Source organism: Artibeus jamaicensis, unplaced genomic scaffold (genome assembly GCF_021234435.1).
Source record: "Artibeus jamaicensis isolate MK-2021 breed Jamaican fruit bat unplaced genomic scaffold, CSHL_Jam_final contig_851, whole genome shotgun sequence".
In the NCBI taxonomy this organism is placed as follows: domain Eukaryota; kingdom Metazoa; phylum Chordata; class Mammalia; order Chiroptera; family Phyllostomidae; genus Artibeus; species Artibeus jamaicensis.
In genome coordinates, this window is record NW_026521986.1 from 10,665,614 (window position 1) to 10,677,437 (window position 11,824).

Genomic DNA, 11,824 nt, shown 5'->3' on the forward strand with positions numbered 1-11,824 from the left:
TCAAAGAAAATGAGCAGCTATTAAAGATTTTAAGTAGAATGCTGTGAAGATATTAGTTCTAATCAGAAATTTGTTTATGAATGTCAAAAATATTTGCTGTTTATTGAACCACTTACTATAGCTCAAGAGGCACTGTGCTAAATAAGCACTTTGATGAATTAGCTAATTTTTCTCCCACAGTTTCATGGGGCAGAAGCTATTATTCCTATTCTGCAAATGAGACTGCAGCAGATGCGCTACCTGCTCTCAAACTTACCTACTTGAGTGCACATCTAATCTACATTTTCCACTCCCCTTGTAGAAAGATGGAGCTACATAGCTAGTTCTCATCAAAGGAATGTGAATGGAAATTATGAGTGTCTTTTCCAGGCCAAGGTGGTTAAAAGCATTGGTGCCTTTTCCACTTTCTCTCTCTGCAGGCACAAGCCAAATGTCAGACCATAAGGTCATAAATTAAAAATGCATGTGAATGGTGCTGGTGGGGTGTCTCTGATTGGCTGCAGGTACTGAGCCATTCTGCCAACCTACACTGGCCCTTGATAAAAACAGGAAATATGGTTTTATTGTGTTAAACAACACACACATGCACACGTGTGCACACACATAGGTGTACACAAACAAAATTTTTTCTATGTATTATCTCTTCTATAAAATCAGTAATGCAGCCCTGGCTGGTGTAGCTCAGTGGATTGAGCACTGGACTGCAAACCAAAGGGTCCCTGTTTCAATTCCTAGTCAGGGCACATGCCTGGGTTGCAGGCCTGGTCCCCAGTGGGCAGGGCATAAGAGGCAACCACACACTCATATTTCTCTACCTCTCTTTCCCTATCCCTTCCCCTCTCTAAAAATAAATAAATAAAATATTTTTAAAAATCAGCAATGCAGGTTAATCTCCCCCTCTACAGGATATGCTGAAAATTTTGTACCTGACTCTCTTACAAAGTCTCCAAAGTGTGCACTTTGGAGGCTTTGTGGTTTGGGTACTTACATCATTTGATATGCAAGTGTGAGAATGCAAGCGAAAGAGAAAAATAAGAAGCACTTCAGTAAGAGGGTGGAAATGACTTCTGATTGGTTAGAGAAAATGATGCTCCTGGAGGATTGATAATGCACTATAGCCACCATACTGCATGTGGTCATCATCCAGATAAGCAGCTTTTCCCTGTACAGGTTTCTTTTTTTAAGCACTGAAACACTGTTCTTCATCGCTGTGTTTCAGTTTCTCAACATTGTCTCTAATATTCTAAGTTTATACATGTCATATCATCCCACCTCTTTACCTATAGAAATATATGCCCTTCCTTATAGAAATACCTGTAATGATTTTAGGCCTGAATTCAGACTCCTCTAAAAAGAAAGTAGACTGTCAACTCCATGAGGACTTGGTCATGCATGTATTTGCTTGACATTTACCTGGTCCTTGGCCAATTGTCTTCCATATCATAGATGCTCAACAAATATTTGCTGAGTGAACTAATCATGTGTATATATGGATGATGCAGTGGTCCTTAGATATATAATAAACCTCTAGAATTCAATAATAAAGGAAACATAATGACATTGTTAAATGGAAATGATTCATGGGAAGTTATAAGAAAACTCCTAAAATCTCTCTTGATCTCAGATTATTCTCTTGTTGCAGAACAAGCAACAACAACTTTATTTATGCTAATATTCTGGAAATCCACAGAATAAAAAGAAAAACTCATGGTTGTGTTTTGTGTGGTACCCTACAAGAAAAATGTGCTAGCAATTATTAAATTTGTGTAGGTTCTTTTTCTTTTCTCTCTTATTTCGTGAGGAAAAACGCCAGCTTCTCGATAATACAGGCAAGGACAGAAAATCACCTCAGAATTACCTAGGAAGTATCTCTGAAGTTACACAGGAGGTACCTCTGAGGATGGCCCTGATGGTTCAGGGAGAGATACACTACCAATATTTTGCATTTTAAGGGTTGTGAGAAAAGTTCCACCACCTCCACATAGTAAATGCCAAACCCAATTTGGGGTAGTACCTCTAAAGGCAATTGTTCACCTTAGGAAGTGACTGTAATCAAAAACCAAATAAATCTGATCACTACGAGTTCAACCATAGAATCCTAAACATAGAGCACAGGTTAGCTTAGCCCCAAAGAAACAAAATCATCTGCCCTCCCAGAACCTCTCCCTGAATTTTGTGCTCGCTGCAGGACATTGGTCAGGTGTCCATGAGCTTGTGCAGCACCATACCTCAAATAAGACTCCAAGAGGCATCAAAAAGCAACAGCAAAGGTGGGCAGAATTGATCAGACTCCAGCATGGCATTTAATGATGGCTAACACTTCGTGCACTCTGGGTTGATTATGTCCAAGATGCTTGCCTAACTCTGGAGTGAAGCTAGAAGAATATCTCAAGAAAGATCCTTGACTATTGATACGGCAATTTGGGTCCCAGAAGTGATGCCGACCATCAAACTGCTTTATTTCAAGTGACAATCCCAGCAAACCTTGGGAAGAGGGATAGCTGTGGCAATACCTGGAAATCTGCTGGTAAATCTTGCATAGGGACTACAAGTAGAGAGTTAGGTCATTTCCTAAACAAGATCACAGGGGAAAAAAGTAGCAATTCCTAGACCTTATTAGTAATAAAATTATTCATAGTATTCACATATTATCTTTTAAACCTAGGCTATATCTGCATAATGTCCCTATTTTTAGTCATATTTTTCTTCTTTCTTTTTTCTATAATTAATATAACCAAAGGTCTATCTCATTTCATTGCATTTTTTTTTTAAGAACAACTTTTAGGTTTACAAACTCTATGGTGTCTTCTTCAACTTTGCTTATTTTTGCTTATATTTTTATTATTTCCTTCCTTCTACTTTTTAAACTTTATTCTGTTATTCTTTTCCAAATTTATTGAGATAAACAGTTCATTAACTCCCAGCTTCTATTCATTTCATAAATATGCATTCAAACCTATAATTTTTCCTTGGAGAAACATTTTCATTGTACCTCGAGATTTGATGAAGTGTTTTGATAATAATTTATTCTAAATATTCATTAAGTTTTAATTCCATTTCTTCTTTGACATTTGAGTTATTTATGTTTTTTAACATCCAAATATACAGTTTTGAAATCTACCTTTCTGTTAATAACTTCTCACTTAATTTCATTGCTGTCAGAGAACATATTCTATGTAACACCTATTCTTTTATGGTTTTTTAGATTTGCTTTAAGCCTTATATGATCTGAAGAAGGAAATGCATTCTTTAAGTGTTGAATAGAGACACTGCAACTTCTCAAAACTGTCTTTTCCTGGTCTCCACGGCCATGCTCTCCTCTAGTATTTCTGCTGCTGCTCAGACTATTCCTTTTCATTATCTTAGACTGGCTTCTCATCCTTCCTTTTATCCACAAATTCTCTATTCTTAGATCCATATCCCATCTCTTCTATCTTCTTGTATTTCACTCTCCTTTCTAGATGATGCAATTCACACTGTGGCTTCAGTTCCCACCTATGTTATCGTAGTTTACTATCCAGAATTCTCACCTGAGTTCCAGGAACATATTTAGCACTATTTACTAGATGGCTCTAACTTGCTGTTTTATGTCGCAGACTGAAAGATCTTCACTCCTGCATGGATTCTTGATCTTAGATTTAAAAATCTTGCCTCCTCTCTACCTTACTGCCCGCATCCAATGTAGCACCAAATCTTGTCCATCCTCCACAGGCCCCTCTCTTGTGCCAGCCTCTGCATCTCCACTGCTGCTCTTTTAATCCCCATACCTATTCTGTCTTGCCTGATCATTGTCGCTATGGGAAGTCTTCTTTAAAAAGTGCTTTCTTGCTCTAAAATCTCTACTGACTCCCCATTTTTTACCCACAGATGAAATGTAGGAAGTCCCCAACTTGCTTTTCAGCTTTATCTCTCAATCCCAAACCATCACTCCACATACTGAAACCCTATAACTTTGAGCTTCTCATGAATTCCAGAACTGCACAGTGTGTTTATATCCTTGAACCCTTTGGTAGTTTTGAATGTCCTTCTCAGCCTTCCCTCACTCACATCCTCAGCCCAATACACTGGAGAGCATATTTGTATGTGTGCACAATCACACACACAAAACATACACCTTTACACAAACACAAAAATCTACTTAGGTACAAACTAGATTAGGATGGGGAGAAAACCCTTTTTTTTTTTTTTTTTAGTTTATTACTGTGTAGATGCTGCCAATTAGTAATTAATGTGATTTTAGTGGAAGGGAAGTTGATTAGTAGAGAGAAGGCAGAAAATGGTTAATAGTGCCTGAATGGGCAAATAGTTCCCCTTCCTCCTTTCTCTGATGACTTGTTAAGAAATTTTCATAAGCCTCCATGAAATGATAACATGTTCATTTCCACTTCTCAGACACCTAATTGTCCATGCATGATTGGATGATCGGATGACTCTCCCAATCCACTTTCATGTTACTTTCTCTTGGGATTGGTTGCTTGGTAACTGATACCAGGTTTGCCTTCCTAGTAAGTATGCTCTTTGTATTCTCCAATAATTATCTTCTGCTGAGTTTTCCTGAAGTTTACCTTTTATTTATTTCTGGATCTAAAATATATAAATATAAAGAAATAATTTTATTTTCTGAGGGCCATGTTTACAGTATATTTCTATAAGAACATTTACCAAATACTTGTCAGTAGGAAGAAAATTTCTTGGTTCATGTTCCATTCCCTACTAGACAAGGTGACCCTTTTCCTCATAGATCTCTGGCCTTGTGAGTACAGCTTCCTGTGAACCTGGCATATATCGTGAGCATATATTCTTTAGTTTCTTGTGAGTGTTGAAATGTAAGATTCAAAGTCATTTCACAGACTCAGATTAAAAGAAAATTTTTTTCAAAACTTAAAAACAGCCAAGTAAATCTAAAAACAGAAAAAAAGGTTTGAAATGAAAGATTGTGCAATAAGCATCTTTTCTCAAGTCACCAGTCTGTGCCATAACTTATTCCCAAGTTACATGCAAATGAAGGCTATCACTGCATATATTATTTGGATATACAATGTACCCATGTGAAATGTAAAGCCACATTGTATATGTGCTGGCATTCAGGACTCTGTTTGTTAATATGCTATATATAAACCTGAGGATATGTGTTTGCTTCATGGACATATTACTCCATGAAACAATTTGTCTTCTTAGTATTCATTCATCTATTTATTTTTATTTATTTATTCAGCTATCAGTTGTGGGGAGGTACAGAAGGGCCATGTGAACCAATGTTGTAATACAAAGTGAAAACTGATATAATACAGGTTACAGCAAGAAGACTTCTCTTCTTAACATGTTTAAATTTGTAACTTTATTTTTATTTTTGTAAAGTATATTTTCTTGATTATGCTACTACAGTTTTTCCAATTTTCCCCCTTTATCCCCCTTCCGCCACGCACCCCCCCAACCCTCCGACCTTCCCTCCATCCTTAGTTCGTGTCTATGGGTTGTACACGTAAGTTCTTTGACTTCTCTATTTCCTGTATCATTCTTAACCTCTCCCCTTCTATTTTATACCTACCAATTATGCTTCTTATTCCTTGTACATTCCCCCACATTCTTCCCCTCTCCTTCCCTGCTGAAAATTTTCAGTATGATCTCCATTCCTCTGATTCTGTTCCTGTTCTAGTTGTTTGCTTAGCACTTATTTTCATTGCTTTTTTTCAGGTTTGGTTGTGAGTTTGTTGTCATTTAACTGTTCATAGCTTTTTTATCTTCTTTAATTTCTTAGATAAGTCCCTTTAGCTTTTCATATAATAAGGGTTTGGTGGTGATGAACTCCTTTAACTTTACCTTCTCTGGGAAGCACTTCATCTGGGCATCCTTTCTAAATGATAGCTTTGCTGGATAGAGTAATCTTGGATGTAGGTCCTTGCCTTTCATGGCTTCAAATACTTCTTTCCATCTCCTTCTTGCCTGTAAGGTTTCTTTCAAGAAATCAGCTGAAAGTCTTATGGGCACTCCTTTGTAGGTAACTCTCTCCTTTCTTCTTGCTGCTTTTAAAATTCTCTCTTTATCTTTAATTTTGGGTAACTAAATGATGATGTGTCTTGGTGTGTTCCTCTTTGGGTCCAACTTCTTTGGGACTCTCTGGGCTTCCTGGATTTCCTCGAAGTCTATTTCCTTCACCAGATTGGGGAAGTTCCCCTTTATTATTTTTTCAAATAAGTTTTCTATTTCTTGCTTTTGTTCTTTTCCTTCAGGCACTCCTATAATTCAGATAGTGGAATGTTTAAAGTTGTCCCAAAGGTTCCTAAGCCTCACTTCATTTTTTTGAATTCTTGTTTCTTCATTCTGTTCCAGTTGGGTGTTTATTTCCTCCTTTGGTTCCAAATCATTGATTTGAGTCCTGGTTTCCTTCCTATCTCTGTTGGTTCCCTGAATATTTTGCTTTATTTCACTTTGGGTAGCCTTCATTTGTTCTTTTATTTTGCCACCAAGCTCAATCAGTTCTGTGAGCATCTCGATTACCAGGGTTTTGAACTCTCCATCAGATACACTGGCTATCTCCTCATTGCTTAGCTGTTTTTCCAGAGTTTTGCTCTGTTCTTTCACTTGGGCCATATTTCTTTGTCTCGGGACACCTGTTAAGTTGTAAGTTGTGGGCCTTAGGTATTTACCAGGGCAGAGCAACTTTCTTTGCTGTGTTGTGGCGCTGTCTGTGGGGCAGGGGCCAGAGGGGGAACAATGCAGCTTGCTTGCTGGGCTCTAGCCCCACTTTCTAACAAACTCTTGGGTGAGACTGGGAGTTTCTCCCACCATGGCAACCCCTGCCATAGTCCATAGCCAGCTCTGAGTCTCAGTTTCCCAATTCAGCCAGCCACACCCATGCAGTCTGCCTTGCCTTGGGTTCTCTCCATCCACCTATCTGCCCCATCCTGCTCCTACCAATTTGGTTGGTCTGGCTGATTGCTTCTTTAATTCCTGATTGTCAGAGTTCCATGCAGTTTGATTTTCTGGCTCTTCTTATTGTTTATTGTTTTTAGATTGGTTGTTATCCTCTTTTTGGTTGTGTGGGGAAGCAAAGAATTTCTACCTATGCCTCCATCTTGGCCGCAACTCTAAATTTATAATTTTAGATGAATAAGACACATGTATACACTCAAGGATGAAATAAGTAATTCATAATTTTTAATGCAAATTCTATTTACCCCTCTTATCAGGAAGCTGTTTTTACATATAAGAGTGTCAGACCTCAAAAGCTGGATTATAAATTACTATAATTTATGTGGCATTTTTATATAGGATTGAAATAAATTGGACTTTGATGTGTAGTTAAAATGGAAATAAGTAAAATTTGAAATAAGAATAAGCGCAATATTGTAATTAAATATTACACTTGTGTGTATAAATTTAACAAAAACATCCTTCTCCAAATAGATATGTTGAACATAGGTAGAAATATTTTACAAAAGTAGAATCTTTAAATTATTTTATGTTAATCTTGTTTATTATTAAAGCAAAGCACTAAAAATACCTGACTGGACTCCAGAAATCTCCAAAATGCAATAGTTTGATCTTGGATTAATAGTTGTTGACAGAATCATTGCCACATGGCCACTCAATATAACTTATTTAACCATACTCCATGAGATACAGCTGTGATAAACAGCAGGGAACAAATGAACCAAGTTGGTAATGACTGTTACCTTGGTCTTTCAACTCACCCAAACTAATACAACTCTAGGCAAAAGTGCTAAAACAGAACAAAGTTAAAATATGACAGAGTTGGAGAAAATGTCAGCAAAAATAGAAATGATTAACATTTACATGTTGATTACTTGTGACACGTCAGGCACCATGTCAAGCACTTGAAAAAGACGGCTGTATTTAATTCTACTAACAACCTCCATTGTTTTTTAATTTTCAATTATAGTGTACTTTCACTATTATTTTTATAGGTTTCAGATGTACAGCATAGTGATTAAACAATCATATATTTAATACTTTACAAAGTGTTCCCTTAATATCTTTAGTACCCACCTGGCACCATACAAAGTTATTGCTACATTATTGACTATGTTCCCTATGCTGTACTTTACATCCCCATGACTGTTCTGTACGCATTAGTTACCACTAAATTTCCAACTCACAGAACCAGAGACTAAAACAGTAGTTGTCAGGGGCTGAGGGAAGTGGAAAAGTGTTGGTCAATGTACATAAACTTTCAGTTTTAAGATGCATAAGTTCTGGGGATCTAATGTGCAGCACAGTGATTATAATTAATAATATTGCCTTATATTCCTGATATTTACTAAGAGAGTGGATCTAAAGTGTCCTCACCCCCCCACACACACACACAAGTAACTATATGAAGTGATGGATGTTAATTAACTTGATTGTGGTAATCATTTCACAATGTATACATATCAATATATTAAATTATCACATTTCACAACATAAATAGGTTTTAAAATAGACAATTTTTATTTGTCACTTATACTTCAATAAAGCTGGAGGGAAAATGTCACCAACTTACACATGAGGAAACACAAGCTTAGAGAAATTAAACAGACACTCAAGCTGACAGTGACCAATGGTGGAGCCAAGTCCCCAGTACCCTCACTCTTGCTCATTTTGCTGTTCTGCCTTTAAGATACTGAACACAACAACTGAAATATGAAAGCGTCAAAAGATGAGCATGATTTCTCCCAGGAGAGGACAGAAGATGGGCAATTTGCTCTGACGGTGGAAATAGCTGGTGAAAAGTCACAGAAGTGGAAGGAATTTTGTTCAAAGAAGAGCAAGTGTATCATGCCATGAGCATACAATGTGATGATGCTGGAGGATGAGACTAGAAGGGACACTTGAGCCCTGTTTATTTCAGATCTTATGTGCTTAGGAGTTTGACTTGGTTCTAAAGGCCTTGGCTGGTCAATGGAGGAATTGCATTTGATAATGGAAACTCAGATGTTAGGTAGGGGTGTCCAACCTTTTGACATCTCTGGACCACACTGGGAGAAGAAGAGTTATGTTGCACCTCACATTAAATACACAAACACTAACAAAAACTGATGAGCAAAAAAAAAGGTTTTAAGTAAATTTACAATTTTGTGTTGGACTGCATGCAGTCTGCAGGCCACAGATTGGACACCCCAATGGGTGAATTGGATACATACTAAGGAATAGTTTCTAGTAATCCAGACAAGAGGTGATGATGTGGTAAACTAAGGTGGGAGCTATCAAATTAATAGCAATATAGACCTGGAAGGGATGAAAAATGTACTCTCGCCTGCTCAGGCTCACAGGTGCAAGCACTTAACTGCCTGTTGGATATGTGCAAAAATGGTCATGTCAGCAAAGGAGTGCTGTCCTGAGGTTTTTCATACATCAGTAATGTTTCCTGCTGTGGATTCTTCTTTACCAATTCAAATAGGGAATCATCACTGTGGACTTCAGAGGAAAGGGTAATTATAAAATTCATTAGGCTCTTGAATGAAAAAGTATAATGTCTTCCAAGAAAGTAATTAAACCACCATGGGCAAAGAGCCTCATTTGTATAATTGGAAGCTATGCAGTGGGTCATTGTTTAGTATTTCAAATCTAGTCTACATGTAGCTAATTCATAATCATGCTCCATCTGGCTAAAATTAGTCACATTATTCTGTAGGCCAAGCAAAACTATTTGTTTTGCTTAAAGGTTTCAATATTCTATCCAATGTAGTCTAATGTATCTGAATTATCCATTCTCCTTTTCTTAACATAGTTGAATATTGCTAGAGTGAAAAGAAAAAGTAGAATCTATGGCATGTATAATAATAATTTTAAAAAACCTCTTGTTTGAAGAGCTCAAAGCCCTTAATAGAAGAGGACTGGAACAGAATAGTCTTTTCAAAGAGAGGGAAACCAAGCAGATGTGTGCCAAGCTGCCAGGTGTTGAGGTAGTCAGTTAGGATAATAAGCCAAAATGAAAGTAACATCAAACCACTTTATTCACTTACTTTGACAGTGGAGGCAAGAGGTGAAAGAGAAAGGCACTGGCTCTCTAGTATTCCATTTTTTCCCCATGGGAGAACACCAGGCAAGGATCAAATGGAAGCACAAACTGGGGTGTCATCTCACTGCTGAGGAGCACTGAACAAAAAGCTCCTGCTTTTTTATGGACCTGTGGGGCCGCAGGAAGGAAGAGGGGGAAAAGCTAGGTGTCAAAATGTAGTGAGTCAAAGTGGAGAAAACTGTCTCAGCCAAGGGCCTCTGATAATGAGGTCTTGGTGGAGGAGCTTGGAAAGTGTCTCACTTGAAGCCCCCTGATAAAGAGAACTCCAAATAGAAGTGCCTGGGAGTGGTCATAGGCATTTGAGCATGGCTGGTTCTGGGGAACCTCAGTTCTTGAACCCAACTCCCTCCAGGTAACCACAGCGCACTGGCTATGCACCAGTCCTGGCACAGGGAGGACAGCTTCCCCCATGAGGCCTGCCAGTCAAGCCCTGTGCTTGCTTATGGTCAGACTTGACAGATCACACTGAGGATTTTGTCCTAGAGCCACATTCCTCATTGTAAATCCAGAAGAATTCAGCTCCGGTAATAAATTAAGGTGGTTTCAGGCATCCAGTGTGGAAGTCTGCCAAAAGCCATATTGTGAATAGAGGACATAGAGGAAATTTTTTGATCTGTCATGTAATCACTAAAGATAGTTGGCAAACTTGATTTTATTTATCTTTGAAACCAAGACCAAAGATTAGATCTGGAGCCTGGAGAAGGAAAAGAGAAACTGGAATTTTCCTCTTTGTAGCCCAATTCTGCTGATTCCCTACTCATCTGTATGTCAGACATGGAGAAGAGAAGGGAAGGGGAAAAGAGAGGTGCTCTGAAAAGATTTGGCTTCCCTCAGCCCTGTGAGCACTGACTGTGTCAGCCTGCACCACAGGGGAAGCGGACATCAGCACGTATTGTGGGATTTCAGAGTACTGGCAAGAGTCTTCCCATCCGGCCCAGATGCAACTCCTATCTCAGAAGTCTCTTAAATTTGTTCTCTAATTTCCTTTCTCACTGCCTCTCACTTAGGTTATTATAATAGACTTCTGATTATCATCCTTGCCTCTGGTTTATTTTTCCCACTGGAAATATCTGATAAGCAATAAGAGACACAGAACTGGAGCTTCTTTGAAAGCTAGTTGTATAGAGTTGCTAATTGAAGCCCATGGGAATGAACAAGCTCTCCTAGACAGTGAGGTAGTATGAAAAAAAAAAATAACGACCATCCACAAACTCCTCCACTAATGAACTAGGGAAAGAATACACACCCGTTTTTTTCATTTATTTAATAATTGTTATGAATATTTACTACTATACTGTTACTACACTCCAGTGATTAAGAAATTCCACCCAGGAAAAAATGGTAAAAGTGGGGTTGAGTTTTCAGTAAAGGATTTGTTAATGGATGATCATCGGTGCCAATTTAATGCCAACAGGAATCCCTATTTTGGAGTGTGGTGAAGAAGAAAACTTTATTCAGTGCAAAACAGCTCAATTGTGATACAGCAGGGCTGTGAAAACAGCACCGCCATCCAGCAGCCCTGGAGCCAGGAGTCTCTGGCCCTGGTCCCTGATTGGTCCATCTTCATGGACCCACATGAGGACTCCAAATCCTCACAGTTTGATTGGCCCAAAAGAAACAGGCATAATTGGTCAGAATAGAGCCACTCTGATTGGCCAGAGCCACATAGCTCCAACTGGGTGGGAAATACAAGGCAGAAAGGAGGGTATGAACCAAAGCCAACAGGCAAGAGAGAACAAGAAAGTGAAAAATGTTTGGAATAATCGAATTCTAGAATACTAATAATATAAGGAGATTGGA